General features: G+C 38.3%; 1 protein-coding gene and 1 pseudogene across 2 annotated transcripts in view; both read right to left on the bottom strand.

Annotated features, from left to right (window-relative positions):
- WARS2 (tryptophanyl tRNA synthetase 2, mitochondrial) overlaps nucleotides 1-22,202 on the bottom strand; it is a 120,256-nt gene that overhangs the window by 52,639 nt on the left and 45,415 nt on the right. The window lies entirely within an intron of this gene.
- Nucleotides 2,505-6,133, bottom strand: LOC134739498 (RNA-binding motif protein, X-linked 2-like; annotated as a pseudogene).

Genomic DNA, 22,202 nt, shown 5'->3' with positions numbered 1-22,202 from the left:
GTATTTTCCTTCTTGTGATGAAATTTAGCTATCAGAAACATGCCCTGGCCCCTTCATGTACTTCATCTCATGTAGTGAAGGTAGGAATTATAGGCATCATTTTCTAGGGAAGTACACTGCTAAGTTAAATAACCTGCATAAAGTCACAGGCAGGTGAGTCACATCTGGATCTGAGCTCTTGCAACTGGACTCCAAATTCTATATTCCTTCCATCACACTGAACTGAATGCAATTTAGAACTTCTTGGCTTCAAGTATCCCACTCCCACCCAACCCCTCTCCCCAACACACTTCTCAGAAGGGGAAAGTGTACCATGGAGATGTTAATCAAAAGGCCAAGGGCACACAACTAGTGGCACAGCTGGAGCCAGAATTCAGAACTCCAGTGCTCTGCCCACCACACCACACCACATAATGTTCTTCCCCAGGTGCCATGTTTTGAAGGTGTGACCCCCTCAAAATTCAAATTGAAAATCCCCACTGTGGTAGTATTAAAAGGCAGGGCCTTTTAGGAAGTGATTAAGTCATGAGGGTTCTGTCTCATGGATGGATTAATGCCCTTATAAAAGAGGCTTCAGGCTGGGCGTGGTGGCTCACACCTGCAATCGCAGCACTTTGGGAGGCCAAGGCAGGTGGATCACTTGAGGTCAGGAGTTTGAGACCAACCTGGCCAAAACGGTGAAACCCCATCTCTACTAAAAATACAAAAATTAGCCAGGCGCAGTGGCGGATGTCTGTAATCCCAGCTACTCGGGAGGCTGAGGCAGGAGAATCACTTGAACCCGGGAGGCAGAGGTTGCAGTGAGATGAGATAGCGCCATTGCACTCCAGCCTGGGTGACAGAGCGCAACTCCATCTCCAAAAAAAAAAGAAAAGAAAAGAAAGGAAAGATTTAGAGAAAGTATACACTGTTTTGTCCTTCCACCCCCTCTACCATGTAAGGACACAGCATTCCTCCTTGCTGGAGGATGCAGCAACAAGGCGCCATCTTGAAAACAGAGAGCAGCCGTCAATACACACCAAGGCTGGTGCCTCGCTCTTGAACTTCCTAGCCTCCAGAACTGTAAGAAATAAGTATCTGTTCTTCATAAATTACCCAGTCTGTAGTATTTTGTTATAGCAGAACGAGTGAACTAAGACACCAGGTTTTTAATTTTATACTGTTCTTTTCTTTTGTAGTTAATTTCTTTTGTACCTAAACATCTCTTTGGGCTATTTTCTTCCGGTCTTTTTTTCTTTCTCCCCAGCAGGAAGAAATGATAAAATATAAAGTCATGACACTTTGGCTCCCAGGAAGGATTACATTTTCACCTCAGGGCAGCTAATCTATATTTAAATGCAAAGGTTATACATAAGTAAAGAATAAGGAGGCAAGTCTTTTTTTGTCTTAGATGCTTAAAACTAAATTAACAATTATCTAAACATGACATAAATAATTAGAAAATTAAATGTAGTGCAAAATATTTTAATTCCTAATAACACTACTTGCTAAACCAAATCAGCAAGTGTCATATTCTTGCCATAACATACTAACTAACACAGCATATTATTATCTTGAACAGGACAGTAAGTACAGGTAATAGATCAAGAAGCACTACAATTTTAAAAGTACAAAAAATGATATAAAATGTTTAAAAAATTTAGTTTTCCTCATAAGATTTTTTTTTTTTTTTTTTTTTTTTTGAGACAGAGTGTCTCTCTGTTGCCCAGGCTGGAGTACTGTGGACGATCAGAGCTCACTGCAGCCTCAAACTCCTAGGCTCAAGCAGTCCACCCACCCTCCCAAGTAGCTGGGACTAGACGCACACACAACTACGTCGGCTAATTTTTTTTTTGGTATAATTCTATTTATATGATATATCCAGAATAGGCAAACCCATAAATAGGAAGTCAGTTGGTGGTTGCTAGGGATGGGGAGGAGTGAGGAAATGGAGAGTTCTTGTTTAATGGGTACAGGGTTTCATTTTGGGATGATAAAAAATGTTTTGGAACTAGACAGAGGCAATGGTTACACAACACTGTGGATGTTTAGTACCAAATGTCACTGAATTGTTCCCTTTAAAATGGTTAACTTTATGTTATGTGAATTTCACCTCAATACAAATAAATAATAAATACATTGCAAGGAAAAAATTTGGAAAGAGGCCTATCAAACAAAAAAGTTGTAATGAAAAAGAAAAGACATTAAACATTTTTTTAAACAGGAGGTTTTGGGCATGGAGCTGGTTGATCTTAAAAACCCTATCCCATTCATTTACATCAAGCTGTCCAAACCTAGTATCTGGAAAGGTCCCACGATGCTGAGCTCTAAACATCAAACACAAAACTAGAATTCTAGAATTATCTGGTATTTTCCCTTTCCTGAAAATTCCATCTTCAATTGGGTCTACGGGTTCAAGAGCCATATTTATGAATCAACATTCAGGACACATACTCTGGTTCAGGGACAATGAATGGTACGAAGAATATCCAGGATGTGTGGCTGTTGAAACTGCAGCCCTCTCAATGACTCTAATACTCAAGGGGTTAAAAGAATTCAGCCCCAGGAGTTTTAGATACAAAAATAGTAACAATCCAACTGAATTTGAGTGCATTTAAAAAACATAATTATTTCCAAATCTACCGAGCAGCTGAACAGTCTTCAGTGACGCCTACAGTCACTGGAATTCAAAGACTCCTGCTCCCGGCAGCGCTGGGTCCTTTTATGCCTATGGGATTTATCTCGGCTCCTACCTCGACTTCTATGACTACGCCCTTCAGAACGCCCGTTGTACGGGCTAGAAAGTGTGTCTGAGCTCCGCCCTCTGTCCTTATCCCTGGTCTTTTCTTCTCTTGCCGCCCTCCTGCTTGAGGACCTGTGCTCGTGCTTGGGTTTCTCCTTCTTCAGCTCCCTCTCTCGGTTCTCTGCCCAACCAGAGTAGGCAGTCCTGGCCTTGGGGAGCTTCCGCCCCTCCCTAGGCACTGACTTCTGAGCTCTCTCTTAGTTCTTGCTGCTGTGCTTCTTAGGGCCAGGGTCGTCCTCTTCCTTTACTGTCTTGCTTCTGGGTGACGAAGAGGATGTTTGCTCTGCCTGTACCTCCCAGTCAGTTGTCTTTTTTTTTTCCTTTTTGTCTTTTTTTGCGCTTTTTTGTTGGTTTTTCATCTTCAGAGCTCTCAGACAAACTTGGTGAGGGGGTACAAGCCCCACAGCCCTTCTCCTGGAGCTCTTTGGTCACATCACCCATTTCTTCTGAGTCCTTAGGAACGCAATAGTTAGACACATGATCCACGCGGATAGTTCTTCCTTTGATCTTGATCCAATTAAAATTGTCAACGGCCAGAACAGTGCTCCTCTGGTCTTCATAGCAGAGGAAACAGAATCCTTTGGATTTCCCAGTCTTCTTGTCCCACATGAGATTAATGTTAACAATCTCCCCATACTGTGAGAACATACAGATGATGTCCCCTTCAGTCAGCTCATAAGGAAGCCCTCCCAGGAAGATCCAGGCACTGTCCTTGTACTCGGAGTGCCAGGACACCTTATTGGCCACCCTAAGCTGGACCTCTCGCTCATTCAGCTCATTGATCAGCTTCACCTTAGTTAAAGGGTTCATCTCCACTGGCTCAAACTCAGCGTTCAGGTATCAGTGCCCAGGCAAGGCAGCGTGGCACATACCCTGGCTAATTTTTTAAATTTCTCGTAAAGGCAAGGTCTTGCTATCTTGCCCAGATTGGTCTCAAACTCCTAGCCTTAAGTGATCCTCTTGCCTTGGCCTCCCAAAATTCTGGGATGACAGGTGTGAGCAATTGCACCCAGCCTTCATAAGAAAATTCTAACATTGATTTTCAAGTGTTCATTCTGGGGGTATATGATATTTTCATTATCTCTTGTGGCCAACTAAAGGCTTATCATACCAACAATTATCACTGCTCACACATCCACATCGACACCTGCCTGATTCCCCTCTTCAGCTGATTATCTGAGAACATTTATCCTTTGGCCAGCAGCTGAGAGATGTGGCTCTCCACACCAAGTCGTCAGACTGTTACTAAACATGTGAGGATTAATTACACTGGTTTTAATACTTTTCTAACTGTGTACACTTTTTCAAATATAATATTCTTAGATGTGCCTAATAAGTGGAATTGTCCAAAGAAAAGCTTGAAAGGTGGATGGATAATAGCAGAGTCAGTGGGGGAGCTCTGGTGGGTCCCTGACTGCTCTTTTGACCTCACCCCAGTCAAGCACAAAGGGGGCTTCTCAGAGCACACTGTGAAAACCACTTTCAGACATTTTCAAAATATTAATATTTTGTTGAAATTGAAACTGTCTTCCTCAGGGTATTGGGGAATATACAGGAGAAGAAAGATAATAAAATATGGGATAGAGGTGCAAATATCACATATGCTGACTTAGCATAACTCTTCTCATTTCTTCCTCTGAGACAAGACTCTGACTTTGTGGGGTGGTCAATGCCCTTCCCAGTCATTCTCCAATCACACCACCTGGGGAACTCAGCTGACTACTTGCCTTTCTTCTGTAGAGTACTCCCCTCTGCATTCACACTCTTCCACCATCCTAGAACGCCCTTTGACCTCTTTTCTGCGTGGGGAACTCTCCTTGGTCATTAAGCCCTAACAATCTCTCACTGATTCTGAGACTCTTAAACACGCTCCTTCCTCCTACCAAACACACCCACACCTGTTCCATGCTCCACCACACACACCATCAATGTCTCTCTTTCTCTCTCTCACTCAGAAGAACAGATGCCTCCTTCATCAATTCTTCATTATTGCACATATCACATTGGTAACTTGGTAAATATTTTTTTATTTGCTCCATAGATATATTTTCCTGCCTAGAATATGAGCTCTTCTAGGGCGGTGACTATCTTTTCCCTCTTTATATACCCAGTAAATAGCACAGTGCCAGGTGTGTTATGGTCCCCTAATAAATGTTAACTGAATCATGACAAATCCTTTCTCCCATACTTTAGTTCCAAATGTAAAGGGTAAAATAACTATAAACAAAATAAGCCAAATGTTTCAGTTGCAGGCAATTGTTAAACAAGTTACGTTCTAAGAGTTTGTTTAAAAATTGGTTATTTGAAACCCAGAAATTGGATTCTTTAAATGGGAAGCAGACCATCAAAGTCTCTCTGAGCCTACAATATTCTTGAAGAATGGTTTTAACAGCATGATTTCAGCTGTACCTAACCAGCAGCCATAAAATTGTTTCTGTGGGAAAGCAGAATCCGAGGTCCATTTTGGACACCAGAAATCTATTCAGTGGTGGCTTTGATTTTGTATTAGAAAGGACTTAAGGGGAGCAATTATGAATGCAGAGGAGGTTGTATTTGCATATACAGTAAATTCTTTTTAGTTAGATTGTATGATTACTTTGAGGTGGAGTAACAGGTTAAACATCCTCATGCATTAATTGCCTTTCTTATTGATACTGTATGATACGACTGTCAGGGGCAGCAGCCCTGGCCACTGCTGGTGGAAAAGTAAAGAGCAGAAAGAAGGTGAGAGGAAGGGATTAGAGCAGAGGCTCTCAAAGTATGTTTCCAGTACCAGCAGTAGCATCATGGCTTGGGAACTTGTTAAAAATGCAGTCTTGGGTTCCAACCCAGACCTACTAAATCAGGAATTCTAAGAGTGGGGCTTATCCCAGAAGAAGAAATGAGAAAATTTATGCGACCCGGGCTTTAACAAGCCTCTTCAGTGATTCTGATGTATGCTAAAGTTTGAGCGAGGTTTTTGGGCACCAATAATCTATTCTTAAAATTCACTTCAACTGCAGAAAATGAGGTACAGATAAAAACATTATGAATGAAAAAGAGAAGGTCCCTTCTAAGCCAACAGTTCTCAATCTTGGCTGCACTGCAATCACTTGGGAGCTTTAAAAAATACTGATGCCTGGGCACCACCCCTAGAGATTCTGATTTAATCAGTCTGGGATTTGGCATGAGCAATGGGAGTTTTAAAAGCTCCCCAGGTGATTCTAACATGAAGCCATGAATGAGAAACCACTGTTCTAAGCCAACTGCTACACAATTATCTTCCAAAGCTGCCAACCTGCTAGGAAACACTGAAACACACACACACACACACACACACACACACACACACACAAATAAAAGGACTAAAAATGTGAGGAGTAAGTTCACTTGCTAGTAATTTACATTTCAAGGTAATGAAATCTCTAAGGCAATGATTTAATCATGTATAGGCAGAGGCCCCTTTGGCTCCCAGAAGTTTGGATATTACATGCAGCAGCCATAAAGGACAGAAGATTATGAAGCTGTGGTCATAGCCTCTATGCTGGTGAGAGAAGACACCTGTGACAACAAGTAGGCATGCTATCTTTCATAGCTAGGTAGACTTACTTGGCAAAGTCCAATTCCATAAATCTCTATGGCTCAGGGATTCAGAAAGCATATATAGCCTGGACATCACCAAGGAAGTAATACCACTGAGGAGTGTTCAACATCAGTAATGGATTGGAGACAAAATTATCTCTGCATAGAGATATTGTTTTTACCCATGTCCCTGCTTGGCAAACTCCCTACTTCTTTCTGATCTTTCCTACCAGAAAGTCTGGATTCAACACTCAAGCACTGTAAGTGGGTCTCATGATTAGCTCAGTTGGTTGGCCAAGACCTGGACTAATATCATGTGGCCTTGGCTAAGTGAAGCTGAGATGCCAGTAATTCTTATATGTAATGTATGATATAATTCCCTGACTATCTCAAGTGTTCTGAACCTTTGAGAGACAGTGTGAATTTCTTACAAAGTACCCACAATCCAAACAGGAAAACACATTTCTAAAGTTAGTTTCCTGGTATAAAATAGTTTACAAATAAGGGAATTTTTTTGACTGTTATTTCACCTCTTCCAAGAGCAAATAAGTCTCATGTTCTAGCTAATCATGGCTCCCTTTCTCATCCAACCTGTAGACTGATATAAGACTATAGGGTGTTCCAACCACATTTGCATCATCAGACCCTTCTGTTAGCTCAGATCGTTAACTCAATCTCATAGTAAGTTAGAAGAATGACAAAACCAAGCACTAAAATATGATTGTGATAACTAGCTTGGTTATAAACCATGGCTGAGAAGCAAAATCTAGTGCCACACTGCCGGGATTCAAGACTTTGCCCAATTACTTATGTGGTGTTGAACATGTACAAAATAGGGATAATAATAGTACCTATCTCATAGGGTGGTTACAAGGACTGTGACAAGTTTATTAGTATAACCCTGGCACAGAATAAGCTCTCAGTAATCTAACCATATCTGGAGATCAAAATTTTATTTTATTTTGACCCAACCATTCAATGTATGGAAATCTGTCCTATAGAAATACACAAGAATGTAAGAAGATCTGGTGTTCCCCCTGATTATTTAATTACAAAAGAATTATAGTGGTACATATACACCATGAAATTCTATGCAGCCATAAAAAGGAATAAGATCATATCCTTTGCAGGGACACAGATGGAGTTGGAAGACATGATTCTCAGCAAACTAACCCAGGAACAGAAAACCAAATACCACATGTTCTCACTTATAAGTGGGAGCTGAATGATGAGAACACATGGACACATGGTGGGGAACACCACACACTGAGGCCTGTCAGGTTGGAGAGGGAGAGCATCAGGATGAATAGCTAATGGATGCTGGACTTAATACTTAGGTGACAGGATGATCTGTGTAGCAAACCACCATGGCACACATTTACCTATGTAACATCTCTGTATATCCTGCACATGTAGCCTCGAATTTTAAAGTTGAAGAAAAAAAAAAAGGATTATAAGCAACTAATGTCCATCACTAGGGGAAACAGTAAATAAGTTACAGTTTTCTTTTTATATAATGAAATACTATGGAATAGATACGAAGGTAGGTCCTGTTAAGTACTGAGAATTGGCACAGGGTGGAGGTGAGGAGCCCAAATCTAGAGTCAGACATGTGAGTCCAGTGCCAGCCTTCTTGTGCACTGGCTGTGCTTCCTTGTGCAAATCATGGAACTTCCTTAGCTGTAAAATGGGAGGAATGACAGTACTCCCCTGAAGGTTCTATATAGACATTTGTTAAATAGATAAATGCTGACAAGGAAGACAGCCTACATACCTAACTTACTAGTGGTTATACAAGGAAATGGGAGTAATGACTTCCTTTTTGACTTTCTGTATTGTTTAACTTTTTAAAAAACGCATGTCATTTTTCTGTCACCAAATTTTAAAAATAAGCCTGGGCCAGATGCAGTGGCTCACACCTGTAATGCCAATACTTTGGGAGGCCGATGTGGGAGGATCACTTGAGCCAGGAGTTTGAAACCAGCCTGGTCAACGTAGGGAGATCTTGTCTCTACCAGAAAAAAATAAAAATAAATAAATAAATACAGGAAAATTAGCCAGGCATGGTAGCACATGCCTGTAGTACCAGCTACTCAGGAGGCTGAGGTGGGAGGATTGCTTGAGCCTGGACATCGAGGCTGCAGTGAGCAATGATTGTTCCACCATACTCCAGCCCGGGCAACAGGGCAAGATCCTGTCTCAAAAGAAAAATCGGCCTAGTTTTTCGGCATATGGTGGTCTGATTGAATTAGTTGATATGTAACTAAAAGAGTCTCATACTAACAGGAATGATGGTTATTACCATTTTCATTTTAAATAATGGGAAATTAAGATAGACAATGTGAAATGATTTATTAAGTTCAGATATTAAGTAATTTGTAAAATGAAACTAAAATAGAAACAATGTAGTGTAATCTAAAGGACTTGAGTTTTGAGGATCAGACAATGCTAGGTTCAAAATCCTTCTATGCCTCCTAGCGCCTTTTGCAAATTATGTAACCTCTCTGAAACTCAGTTTTATTATTTGGACAATGAGGTTAATGGTAATAATAGCTAACATTTATTGAGTGCTTACTAAATGGGAAGCATTATAGCAAAAGCTATAAATGTATTATCTCATTTGATCCTCATAAAAACTCTGAGGTACTTGTTTCACAAGGATGAAGGAACTGAGGCACAGAAGGGTTAAATGAGTGGTCCATACCTAGTAAATAGCGGAGCCACGACTTGAACCCAGGTCGATTAACTTCAGCCATATGTACTTCAGAGGGAGATTATGAGAAGATAGCAAGGCACTCAAGAAATTATTTGTTTTACCCCTTTGATTCACTAGAATCTATGGCCTAAAATTTTAATTTTATGTTATAATAAACTTCTAAGGGGTGTGTGATTCTCTTACACCGCTCATGCTAAAGATAACTGACTGCTTGATATACTTGTTTCATTGAGAAGTGGTGGCCCATACCAGGGCAGGTGACAAGGACAGTGGTTCTTATTCATCTGGGCAGCAGCTTCAGTGCTAATTCTAAACACAGGTGGTGAGAGAGACAGCCAACAGGAAGGGGAAAGGAATCACTGCTGACATGTGCAACTGGGAAGATTGATGGTTTCCCTCTCTCTTTTTCCCCAACGTGTCGGCCTGGGAGCAGAGACGTAGAAGCCGCTGTGCTGAGGACAGTAAAATACACAGCACAGTGTCTGCCTGGCTGCAACACTGATTAATGAGACCAAAATGACACAGAAAACAGGCAGTGTTTCGGAAGGATAATTCACAGGCATTTCTTTATTTAATCATTTCAACAAAAGCAGTTCCCATAAACTGCCTGGTTTGAACTAGAATCTAGAATTCCCTGTGGTTAGAGCAACACAGGGGTATATTTGGTGGGATGCGTGGATCAAAGAGTGAGAATATAAAGAGAGTTTGTAATGAAGTAAATTCACTAATGACCGGCTGGGTACAAACTTAGGAATTCCTCTACTTTCTCTGACAGACCAAAACATTCACAAAGTTCCAGGTAAGATAGTTATTTGCCTACCTAACTTAATGTAGGGATGATATGAGAATACGTTATCACAAGGAATTGCACCCTGTTAAAGCACTCTTGCTTTTCAAGACTAGTAGCCAGCATCACCAATTCTTCATGTTTTACCATAGCTGCATAATGTATACATTTAAAATGACATTATCTTTGTTAAGGAAATTAATCTAAAAATTAATTAACATCAAATATTATTTTTAGTACTTACTATCACCCGTCTTACTTCCCACGAGCAGCTCTTCAAACTTAATACTATATCCCAAACTAAATCTATTGACTCATGACCTTCAGGTCAACTCTCCCCGATTCTGCACTGTATTCTCAATTCTGGCTAATGACACAACCATCTACCTAGTCTCCTAACCTTAAGATTCATCCCCAACTCCTTCCTTTCCCTTACCAGATTCTGCTGGTTCAAATCCTGCCTCCTCCAATTACTAGCTATGTGATCTTTGGCAAGTATTTGTGCCTCAGTTTCATCACCTGAAATAAAAATTTTAATAGTACTGATTTATAGGAGAATTGCAAGAATTAAACAAATTAATACATAAAAAGTGTTTAGATTGGTGCCTGGCACAGAGAAAATGCTTAATAAATATTACCTATCTTCATCATCTAATCAATTACTAAATCATCAGGGGTGTTTCTCAATACAATTTCATTTCTCCATCTCCATCAATGTAGTCTAAACCACAATCATCTCACCTGTGCTGTTTCAATAGCTTTTTTCTGAGTTTTTAAATCTTCTACATTATTACCTGAACTATCATTTAAAAGTAATGAATCTCCACTGATTCTTCCTTTTTCACAGAGTCAAATCCAAACCCTTAATTTAGTGTATAAAATCCTTCATAATCTGACTTCAAATATATTTAGATTACTTAGACATAGTAAGGGCAATTATCCCCATGAATCAACATTAATTAAGCAAGTGAGAAGTCTTATGAGAAATATAGGGTTCAAGTTTTACATTTAACATTTTATAACATGCTATTTTTCACTGATTATCCTAACACTAGAGTAAGTATCATATTCACCGAAAAACTACTGAGTAATCTTTAGGATCTATAATTTAAAGCCTAAAACATAAAAAAAATTACATGCCATTTTTCTAGTGTACTTCCATTGCTTGGTGTAGTAGGTTGAATTATGTCCCTCCAAAATTCATGTCTAACTAGAACTTCAGAATGTAACCTTATTTGGAAACAGGATCTTCACAGATATAATCAGTTAAGATGAGGTCATACTAGAATATAGTGGGCTCTAAATACAATGACTTGTGTCCTTAAAAGAAGAGAAGACACACAGACACATAGAGGGAAAAGAGCCACATGACAATCGAGGCAGAGATTGGAGTGATACAGCTACAATTCAAGAAAATCCCAAGGATTGCCGAGAGTCACCAGCGGCTAGGAAGAGACAAGGAAGGGTTCTTCCTTAGAGTCTTAAGAAGCATGCCCTGCCAACACCTCAGTGTCAGACTGCTAGCCTCCAGAACTGTGAAATAATACATTTCTGTTCTTTTAGGCCACCCAGTTTGTGGTACTTTGTTATGGCAGCCTTAGAAAACTATTAAAGCACACTTGACTAATGTCTTAAACTGATAAGGTAAGTAAGGTCAGTTGTTTAGGATCTGTAATCTGGTTACTATTTCTGTCAGAAATTCACATCCAGGACACTGGCCTTCTATTCCAAGACAGTGCAAGCCCTGGGGCAATGCAGAGTAGAATAAAAGTATTCTGCACGAGTTGTGGTGACTGACCAAACCACAACTGTATGTAGGTAGTAGTGCTGAGAGGCAGGAAGCATTATTACATAGACCATGTCAAATAAACAAACAGCCATCAACTAAGGGGCTGTAATCATAGATGAAGTTGCTGTTACTTTGTTCTGGGATCAAAGTTCTAGGATCACATTTGCATTGATTCTGTAAAATTACTGCACATAGTTGACTTTGCTCCATTTATTTCTTCCATTTAAACAGTAGCTCTGAAATTTTCATCATGCTGTAATCTCTCAGAAAAACGTAAATTTAAACTTAGCAAATATTTATTTCCTTTGGTAAAAAAAAATATTGATTGTATACCATTTTCCAGATGAAGCAGTATGGCATGCGCTATTTCAGCTTCCATGATCGATTATTGCTCTCCAAAAGGACTTTTTTTCCCCCCTTTGAAACCTTGAGATTGTTTTTTGGCATAATTACCCCAGCCCAAATGGTTTTGAGATATGTGTTTTTTTTTTTTTTTAAATAAGCAGCAAACTATTTCTTTTACTTTTAAAAAACAAGTAAACATGTCTTTAAATTTTCTTTGAAGCTCTTTATAAAAACTTCTAAAAATAAAGGTTATTGTGTATATTTAAGGTATACAGCACGATGTTATGGGATATATACAGATACCAAAAAGGTTACTACAGTGAAGTAAATTAATATATCCATCATCCCACATAGTTATCGATTTCTTTTGTTTTTATGTCAAAAGCAGCTAAATTCTTATTTAATATCAATCCCAAATACAGTACAATTTTATTACCTATAGTCCTCATGTTGTATTTAGATCTCTAGACTTGTTCATCCTACATATCTGCTACTTTGCAACCTCTGACCTACATTTCTCCATTTCCTCCTTTACAAAGAATTATTGTATGTAATAAATAACTTTAGGAGAAAAAAAGAGAGAAAAATTCAAATTTGCAAACCAGTATCATCAGCCAATCATTAATTCACCATCCCTCTTTATGTTTAAAAGATTATCTCAATAATCTCTGGAAGCTCTGAATGACTGCCTATAAGTTTAGGGAACAAATAGTCCTATATAGATTAATTTTCTTTTGGAGGTTTTTTAATGATTGATTCCAAATATACAGTATAGGGAAGGTGAAATGAGTAAGAAAAAAATCATATTTAATTCCCTGTTAACACTAAGCTATATTATTCAAAATGTGTTTCAAAATACTTAACCAGATCACCAAATCTCAGTCACCACCTTAGTTTAAATATTCACTAAGAAAATAGTCAAGCAACAGAAATCCATTGTGAGACACCATCTAGAGAGAAAGCTACACTGCTATATATAATTTATTAACTTAGTAGTTTAGTCTCTCAATATTTAGCAAGTTTGTTTAAAAATTCCCATTCCCATTGGTTTATAGTGACATTAATATAAATCCATAATTTCAAAGTCAACATTCCTTTCATTGTGAACAAAAGACTTCTTTTTTTTTGAGATGGAGTCTCACTCTGTCACCCATGCTGGAGTGCAGTGGCTATCTCGGCTCACTGCAATCTCTGCACCGCCCGCCGCCCCTGGGTTCAAGGGATTCTCCTGCCTCAGCCTCCCAAGTAGCTGGGATTACAGGCGCCTGCCACCGTGCCCGGCTAATTTTTGTATTTTTAGTAGAGACAGGGTTTCACCATCTTGGCCAGGCTGGTCTTGAACTCCTGACCTCGTGATCCACCTGCCTCGGCCTCCCAAAGTGCTGGGATTACAGGAGCGAGCCACTGCACCCAGCCAGTGGTCCAATATATTTCTGACATACCACATAGCTTCCTGCATGTCATATCTTTGAGCCTCTTATACAAGTTGTAAAGAAACTGGCAATCTATATAGAGACGCAGAGAGGATGTTATCAAGGAAGTGTCAGTATTGGGGGGCACTGAAGAGTTTTTAGTTTCTCAAACTCACTGGTAAACCTTAGAATCTGACACAATCGAGTACTTAGTTCTTCCTCTAAATTTTTACCATCACAATGAATCTTCCACTCATGTTTAGTGGCACCATCATGGTTCTAATTTGCACTTGCTCTGTTTGTGTCTATGTGTCTGTATATGTTTATAAAATAACTACACTCCTAGTCAGTTGTCTTATTGTGCCTAATAAAATTCAAGGACATTTCTTTAATTAAGAGAGCCTTTCCTTTCCTGATTGCTTACATAAATTGATGACAATTTTAAAATTGTTATTAAGTTAGCTTATAATGTATTGTTTAATACACTGAGGAAACATTTATTTCAATTGTAAAGTAATGCAGCAACAAAGTTTTGTTTCTCTAATGTCAATTATATCATTTGGAATATGAGCATTCTTGTAGTAATCAATTGTAAATGTAAAGGTCAAAATAATGTTCTCCTTTATATTTTATTTTGCTTTTCTAACAACTCTAACAAGTTGACTTTATTCACCAGCGAAATATTTACCATGTCCCTTTTGCAGTAAACAATACACTTTCAATTCTGATTTTATTTTTATATATTTTATATCTTTATATGGGTATATTCTACTTTTGCAAATATGCTTTAAGTCAAAAATTATAATTTTTCAATAGCTTCACCATAAAATTAACACTCACACTCATCACACTCAAACTGTAATAATTTTAAATGCAATTTACTTATGAGTTTTTGAGACTCCTCCTTCCCCAACTGGAAATTTTTAAATGTTGTACATAATTATTCTCTATACTACATTTTAGTAGATAAAATAATTAGCATAGATAGAATATGGCTTTTTATACTATATACATATGTATTGAAATATTAAATTGTACCCCATAAATATGTACAATTGCAATATTTCCATTTAAAAAATCAAATAGTGCTCTTATTTTTGACAATTTCAAACACGTGGTTTGAAAATGTATCTTGAAAGTGCGTTACTCTTCATCTACCTAGATGAAAAATTACTGTACCATGAAAAGCTATTAATGATAAAATACCTGGTACCACAAGTGATACCATTGCTTGCCTCAACTGGTAAACTCTTGGACATTTTTGGAAAAAATAACACAGACTTTTGTTTTGCTGTTACTGTCAAATAATTATAGTTACTGAGAAGGTAACTGTAAATGCTCATGTCTGGACCATCAAACAGTAAAGGACAGTGAGAAATGTATGTATCAAGTGGAACAGAGCTGTTTTGTGTGGACAGGTGGAACCCCAGCTGGGTAAAAACAATGCTATTGAAATGTCATCAGTCGAGTTATATACTGAAGTGATTTTCTTTGTTTATTTTCTATCTTGATGAGAAATGTGTGATTTTTAAAAATACTGTAGCAGAAAAAATAACCCAATTACCGATCAGATGTTTTATATAACAAAGTATTTTTCAAGTTCTCTCATATTTCTGACAATTTTAACTTTTTTGCTCACCTCCCACCCCACCGGCACTATTGGGTTAATAAGAATCAAGTCTACTTTTTCAGCCTTTTTCTTCTACCATTCCACTCCATGAATTGTATACTTCTTTTACTTCCATACTCTTGCTAACTTCCAAGACTTTGCACTTGCAATTCTCTCTGCCTGGCATCCCTTTCTTGACCTAACAAATTTCAATATATCTTTTAAGACCCGGTGCAGCTGTTATCACATTTGTGGAGCACTCTCCAAATCCCCAGGACAAAATGAGTCACTTGCTCCTGTAGCAACTACAATGCTTTGTCCTCCCTCTATTATAGCACATAGTTGTACTGTAACTTACTTTTCCTACATGTCCACTACCCTCACCAGCCAGTGAAATCCTTGAGGGAAAGAACCATGCTGTTATCCCTAACACCAACAGAGCGGGGATTCAATATATGCATATGAATGAAGTAGAAATGAATACTGCATGAGGCTTATAGAATGCAGGAGCTGAAGTCTCATCTTAAATCCCATGACACTCAGAGTCCCCATGATGGATGAAGATAGAGGCAGGCCATTTACCAAGATGAGTAGGGAAAATTTTCAAATTATCCCTTCTCAGACTGCCTATCCCAGCTGGCCATCTTTCAGGTAACAATACCTACAACCATCAGAACAGTAATCTCAGCACTTTGGGAGGCTGAGGTGGGCATATCACAAGGTCAGGAGTTCGAGACCAGCCTGGCCAATATTGTGAAACCCCGTCTCTACTAAAAATACAAAAATTAGCTGAGCATGGTGGCACATGCCTGTAGTCCCAGCTACTTGGGAGGCTGAGGCAGAAGAATCGCTTGAACCCAGGAAGTGGAGGTTACAGTGAGCCAAGATCGTGCCACTGCACTCTAACCAGGGCAGCAGAGCGAGACACTGTCTCAAAACAAAACAAAACAAAACAACTCCTAATACATTAAATTTAATAAAATACTCTTAGAATAATAAGTGCTTAAAAGCTACCTCATAAACTCTTTATAAAGTTCCTCAACTCTCCTTAGAGTGCAAGTAATCTCACTTTAAAGTTCAGAGTAGATGTTATGTGATACTTTCCTGATATTTATTTTATTTTATTATTATTTTTCTTTTGAGACAGAGTTTAGCTCTTGTTGCCCAGGCTGGAGTGCAATGGCACGATCTCGGCTCACTGCAACCTCTGCCCCCTGGGTTCAAGCGATTCTCCTGCCTCAGCCTCCCGAGTCGCTAGCATTACAGGCGCCCGCCATCATGCCCAGCTAATTTTTGTTATTTTTAGTAGAGACGAGGTTTTGCCATGTTGGCCAGACTGGTCTCGAACTCCTGACCTCAAGTGATCCACCTGCCTTGGCCTTCCAAAGTGCTGGGATTACAGGCATGAGCCACTGTGCCCGGCCTTTATTATTATTTTTTAAGACAGAGTCTCTCTCTGTCACCCAGGCTGGAGTGCAATGGCGCGATCTCAGCTCACTGCAACCTCCACCTCCTGGATTCAAGTGGTTCTCCCGCCTCAGCCTTCCGAGTAGTTGGGATTACAGGCGCATGCCACCATGCCCGGCTAATTTTTGTATTTTTAGTAGAAACGTGGTTTCACCATGTTCGCCAGGCTGGTCTTGAAGTCCTGACCTCAGGTGATCCACCCACCTCAGCCTCCCAAAGTGCTGGGATTACAGGCGTGAGCCACCATGCCCGGCCCTGATATTTATTTTAACAATGTTCTGTGAAAGAGGCATTCACAAGTATATAGGGAAATTGAATATAAATTCAGTTTGATTTTTGACTAGTTTTGCCCTTAGCTAGAGTATACATTAAACCTATAATACAGTGTCATTTTCTCTTTTCTGGAAGACAGCACTGCACATACCCCACGAGACACACAAGAGCACTCCTAATTCAGCAAGGGCAGAAACATAGCATAACACTGCAGGATCAGGATGTTTTGAATTGAGTTAATGGATAGGATTTATGGGAAAACTGCGTGGAAGTGTGTTTAGGTTTTTTAATCTCAATCTTTAAAAAGAATGAATTAAGAATCTCAAAATCAATATCAGATGTTGTATGATGACTTCAATACAACAAAACACATGTTAAAACAAAATATTTTGAAATCTAGTTCCTTTTCTGTTCACCTGCTGCTGCTATGGTTCAAGGGGTCAGGGTTTCCTACCACTGCGAAGATTCCTAAGAACCAAAAGCAATATGGAGGAAAACGCTTTGGTCTTACTAATGTCTTCATCAGTAAGGAAGAAACAGCAAACTCCTAATGTCATCTAGTTAGCAGAGGATAAATGTGTTTTAGTATCAGAATTATTTCAACTTTCATTAGGAAATAAATTTGGAATAGGCACGAACTTACACTGGAGAAGGGACATCCTCTTCAATAAATAATGCTGGGAAAATTGGAGAGCCACATATTGAAGAATGAAACTGAACCCTTATCTCTTACCATATATAGAAATCAACTCAAAATAGATGAAAAACTTAAACATAAGACCTGAAACTACAAAAATACTAGCAGAAAACCCAGGAAAAGCTCTCTTGGACACTGGCTAGGAAAAGAATTTATGACTAAGTCCTCAAATGCACAGGCAACAAACCCAAAAATAGACAAGTAGGACCTAATTAAACTTCAAAGCTTAATTTTGGTTTAAGAAATAATCAACAGAGTGAATAGACACCTGTTGAATAGGAGAAGATAGTTGCAAACTACTCATCTGACAGGGGACTAATACCCAGAATATACAAGGAACTCAGCTCAACAGCAAAACAAACAAACAAATGAAAAGCAATCCCATTAAAAAGTAGGGAAAGGAAATCAATAGATATTCATCAAAAGAAGACATGAAAATGGCAAACAGGTATTTGAAAAAATCTTCAATATTACTAATCATCAGAGAAATGCAAATCAAAACCACAATGAGATATCATCTTACCCAAATCAGAAAAGGTAGAAAATAATGGATGTTGGTGAGGATGTGGAGAAAAGAGAATTCTTATACACTGCTGGTGGGAATGGAAACTAGTACAGCTTCTATGGAAAACTGTATGGAGATTTCTTTAAAAACTAAAAATAGAATTACCATTTGATCCAGCAATCCCACTAGTGGGTATCTACCCAAAGAAAAAGAAATCAATATATCAAAGGGATATCTGCACTCACATGTTTATTGCAGCACTATTCACAATAGCAAAGCTATGGAATCAATCTAAGTGTTCATCAACAGATGAATGGATAAAGAAAATGTGTACATATATACAATGGAATGCTACTGGGACATTAAAAAATAAAATAAAATCCTTCCATTTACAGCAATGTGGATAGAACAGGGGGGTTTTTGTTTGTTTTGAGACAGGGTCTCACTCTGTCACCTAGGCTGCAGTGCAGTGGCCTGATCTCGGCTCACTGTAGCTTCGACCTCCCAAGCTCAAGTGATTCGCCCACCTCAGCCTCCTGAATAGCCACACCAGTTAATTCTTGTATTTGTTGTAGAGATGGGATTTCACCATGTTGCCCAGGTTGGTCTCGAACTCCTGGGCTCAAGTGATACTCCCACCTTGGCCTTCTAAAGTGCTGGGACTATAGGCTTGAGCCACCATCCCTGGCAAGTGAAATAAGCCAGGCACCAAAAGACAAACATCCCATCTTCTCACTCATATGTAGAAGCTAAAATATTTGATCATGTGGAAGTAAAGAGTGGAAAGATAGATAACAGAGACTGGGAGGGATGAGTGTGGGAGAGAGGGGAGGATGAAGAGAAGTGGGTTGAAGGGTACAAACATACAGCTCGATAAAAGGAATAAATTCAATGTTTGGCAGCAGAGTAGGGTGACTATAGTTAACAAAAATGTATTGTACTTGGATGATGGACACCCTAAGTACCCTTACTTGATCACTACGTATTATATACATGTAACAAAATTTCACATTATGTATTATATACATGTAACAAAACTTCACATGTATGCCACAAATTTGTACAAATAAAAATAAAAATAAAATAAAAACAATATAAGAGTCATGCTACTTTTTGTGAAGGATAGTCAAAATGTTTCCCAGTTAACAAGTCACATTTTACTAACATTTTTCTCTGCATAATACAGGTGCTTAATATATACTTATTAAATAAATGAGTAAATGAGATAATTTCATAATTACTTTCCTCTTTATTCTCATAGAAAAATAAAAGACTATAAGCCTATTTATGTTTTCAAGCAGTGTCTGTCCCTGTCCTCTTTTTCATCAAAATCTTTTACTGAAGTAAACCCACATGTCCTCAAATCTGCAATCTTGGTGTTCACTTATCACATCTAACACAGGATTCCTGAACACAAGCTCCCAAGCATCTCTAACAAACATGCTAGTCATTTCTTCAATTTTAAATAGGGAGATCTGAACTATCTCAAAGTTACTGGAACATTCTGATGAGGCCGCAAGAGCAGAAAAGAGCAGGCTCCTTAAAGGCCACTGCAACCACAAATATTCCAGAGCTACAAGCTGCAGAACAATGTGTGCTAGATCTAACAACTCCTCCTTTTCATCCAGCACTGCCAAAATCAAATATTACCACTGACCTTTATCCTAAGAAAGCCAACACACACGATTTTGGGCTGTGTGTATAATAATAAGATAATCATCTATTTTATTAAGTCCTGTTTACAAACTGCAGACCACTATGGACTTAGTTTAATGATTACATTTAACTTCACCCAGGCGCTTGTTGGAAGTGGTGGTGGTGGTGGGGGTTGGGGGGTGGGCAATAATTTGATTCAGTTAAAATAAAAATACCAGATCCTCATTCATTCATCCATCCATTTACATTTATTGAGCACTAGCCATGTACCAAACACTGTGTTGAGGAGTGGGAACACAACAGTCATGAAATAGTAATTCCCTTGAGAAGTCTATAGTCCAGTTGTGATTGTGCCAAGCACACCCAATTCATTGGCCCATTTTACTTAGAACTAATTTTAAATCTCCAGTCTGCTTAAGCTCCCAAGAGCTTCTCTCTATTTAACCGATAACCTCAGTTCTTACTTTACTGAATTCAGTACATTCTACCAACTTTTCTACTTCGTACTTCCAAATATTTCCATATAGATAACCATCCTGTCTTTGACTTCACAGAAAGGGGTCCCTCTAAGATTAACCCTTTCCCACAGTGCTACTAATTCTATCCTTTCTGTGTTCTTCAGAATATTTCTCCATCAGGTTTTATGTTTTTTCCATCTTTAATCTTTATCTCTTTATCAGATCCTTCAAGTCTTTCCTACTCTATGGAAATATAAAGAGGTTTACCCCCATCTTGGGTCATTTCTCCCTTTCCTACTCTTCCCAAATATTCCTATAAGAACTTTATACCTGCCACCACCACTTTAACTCCCCATAAGCTACCCCCTACCTTAATCTCTCCACAATCTGCTTTCTTACCCACAGAATTACTAAAACTCTTCTAAAATAAAAAAAAAAAAAAGATTCCTAACCCTTTAATCCAATAGGCTGTTTTTGTCTTGCTGCTCTTCAATGATCTCTTTGAATCTATCAACTGACACTGTTCATTATCATCCTATAAAACACTCCCCTCATTTTCATGAAGCTACACTGCGTTGTTTGTATTTTGCACTCTGATCTCTCTAATTTTGTCTTTGTTGGTTCCTCATTTTTTATTCTCAATAAATGGGGATCTAAAGCAGCAGTTTTCTACTTTTTTTTTCTGCTACAACAGGTAATATTCACGGAAAAGAGAACAAGAGAGCTTACTTTCTTTATCTGATCTTGTTTACCACTTGTGTCAAAGAATTGCTCATAGAATTGACCAGCTTCAAGGACCATGACTGGTCCATGTTTGTTTGCTTGTTTGTTGGTTGGTTGGTTGTTTTGGTTTTTGTGGTTTTTTGTTTGCTTCTTTTTCACCAGAGGAGTCTTGCCCTTTCTGTTATCCCTATAAGCCTACACTAGGGCCAGGTCTGGCTTCCTTGACTTGCTCTTCCCTCATGCGGGAGCTCAAGTTGGTCTCTGGTACCCATTACCTCAGACAGGTGGTAATTCACATCCCAACAGTTGGGTTTGGGTCAAGAGCTTTGGGCCTAATCAAGTTTACAAGAGCTAGACATAGGAATATCAGGTCCATACCTAGTAGTTAATAATATACTATTTTAATTATCATATGCCACTGACCCAATATCTCCTTTAGAAGCTCTGGAAAAGGAATTCTGTAGTTTAAAGGAGAATTTGTACTTTAACTTTTTTGTACTGAAACTTCAGGCCATAATGTCATCTTTTTACCTCTTCACCATACTAGATTTTAAAAAATTGTCAAATAATTCTGGTAACAAGTCAAATAATATAGAACTATATAAAGTAAAAGGTAAAAAATTTGTTCTTCTTCCTTCATATTACCCCTAAATAAAGCCATCAACATTAAGACTCAAGTGTATATATCTATACCTTTATTTAAAAATATGAAACAATTTACATATGTTAGGGCGCATTTTTAAACAAAATTGGGATCATATGTTACTCTGCACTTTATTTCTACTTTCTTTTTTAATTAAAAGAAAAAATACATATTTCTTTTAATTAAAAAATGTATTATTTTTAATTAAAAATATATTTTTTAAATAAAAAAATATATATTTTTAAACAGAGATAGAATCTCACTATATTGCTCAGGCTGGTCTCAAGCTCCTGAGTTCAAGTGATCGTCCCACCTCGTCCGCCCAAAGTGTTGGGATTACAGGCATGAGCCACTGAGACAGGCCTTTATTTCCACTTTCCATATGTCCATATATTTCCATATATTACTCTGCTTTTATTTCCATCTTACAATATACCATAGACATCCTTCCAGATCAATATATATAGATGTAACAAATTCTTTTTAAACTATCTAATACCCATAATATTAGGATCCTTTCCCCCTTATAACTATAATCTTACAATAAACTTTGACTGGTCTCCTTGCCTCCATTTTCTTCCTTTTGAGAATCATATAACATAAGAATATTAAGAATATAAAATATAAATATATAAATATAAAAAAGTCAAACAGCAACACATTTCTGATGAAAAAACTGATGCCTCAAGAAATTAACCAAATTGCCCAAGAACACTAAATTAGTGGGAGAGTCATTCATTCAACAAATATTTGTTCAGCATCTAATATGTGGCCCTGGT

The sequence above is a fragment of the Pongo pygmaeus genome, chromosome 1 (genome assembly GCF_028885625.2).
Source record: "Pongo pygmaeus isolate AG05252 chromosome 1, NHGRI_mPonPyg2-v2.0_pri, whole genome shotgun sequence".
NCBI lineage: Eukaryota > Metazoa > Chordata > Mammalia > Primates > Hominidae > Pongo > Pongo pygmaeus.
The sequence above is the reverse complement of the archived record's forward strand: the minus strand, read 5'-3'. Positions and strand labels throughout refer to the sequence as shown.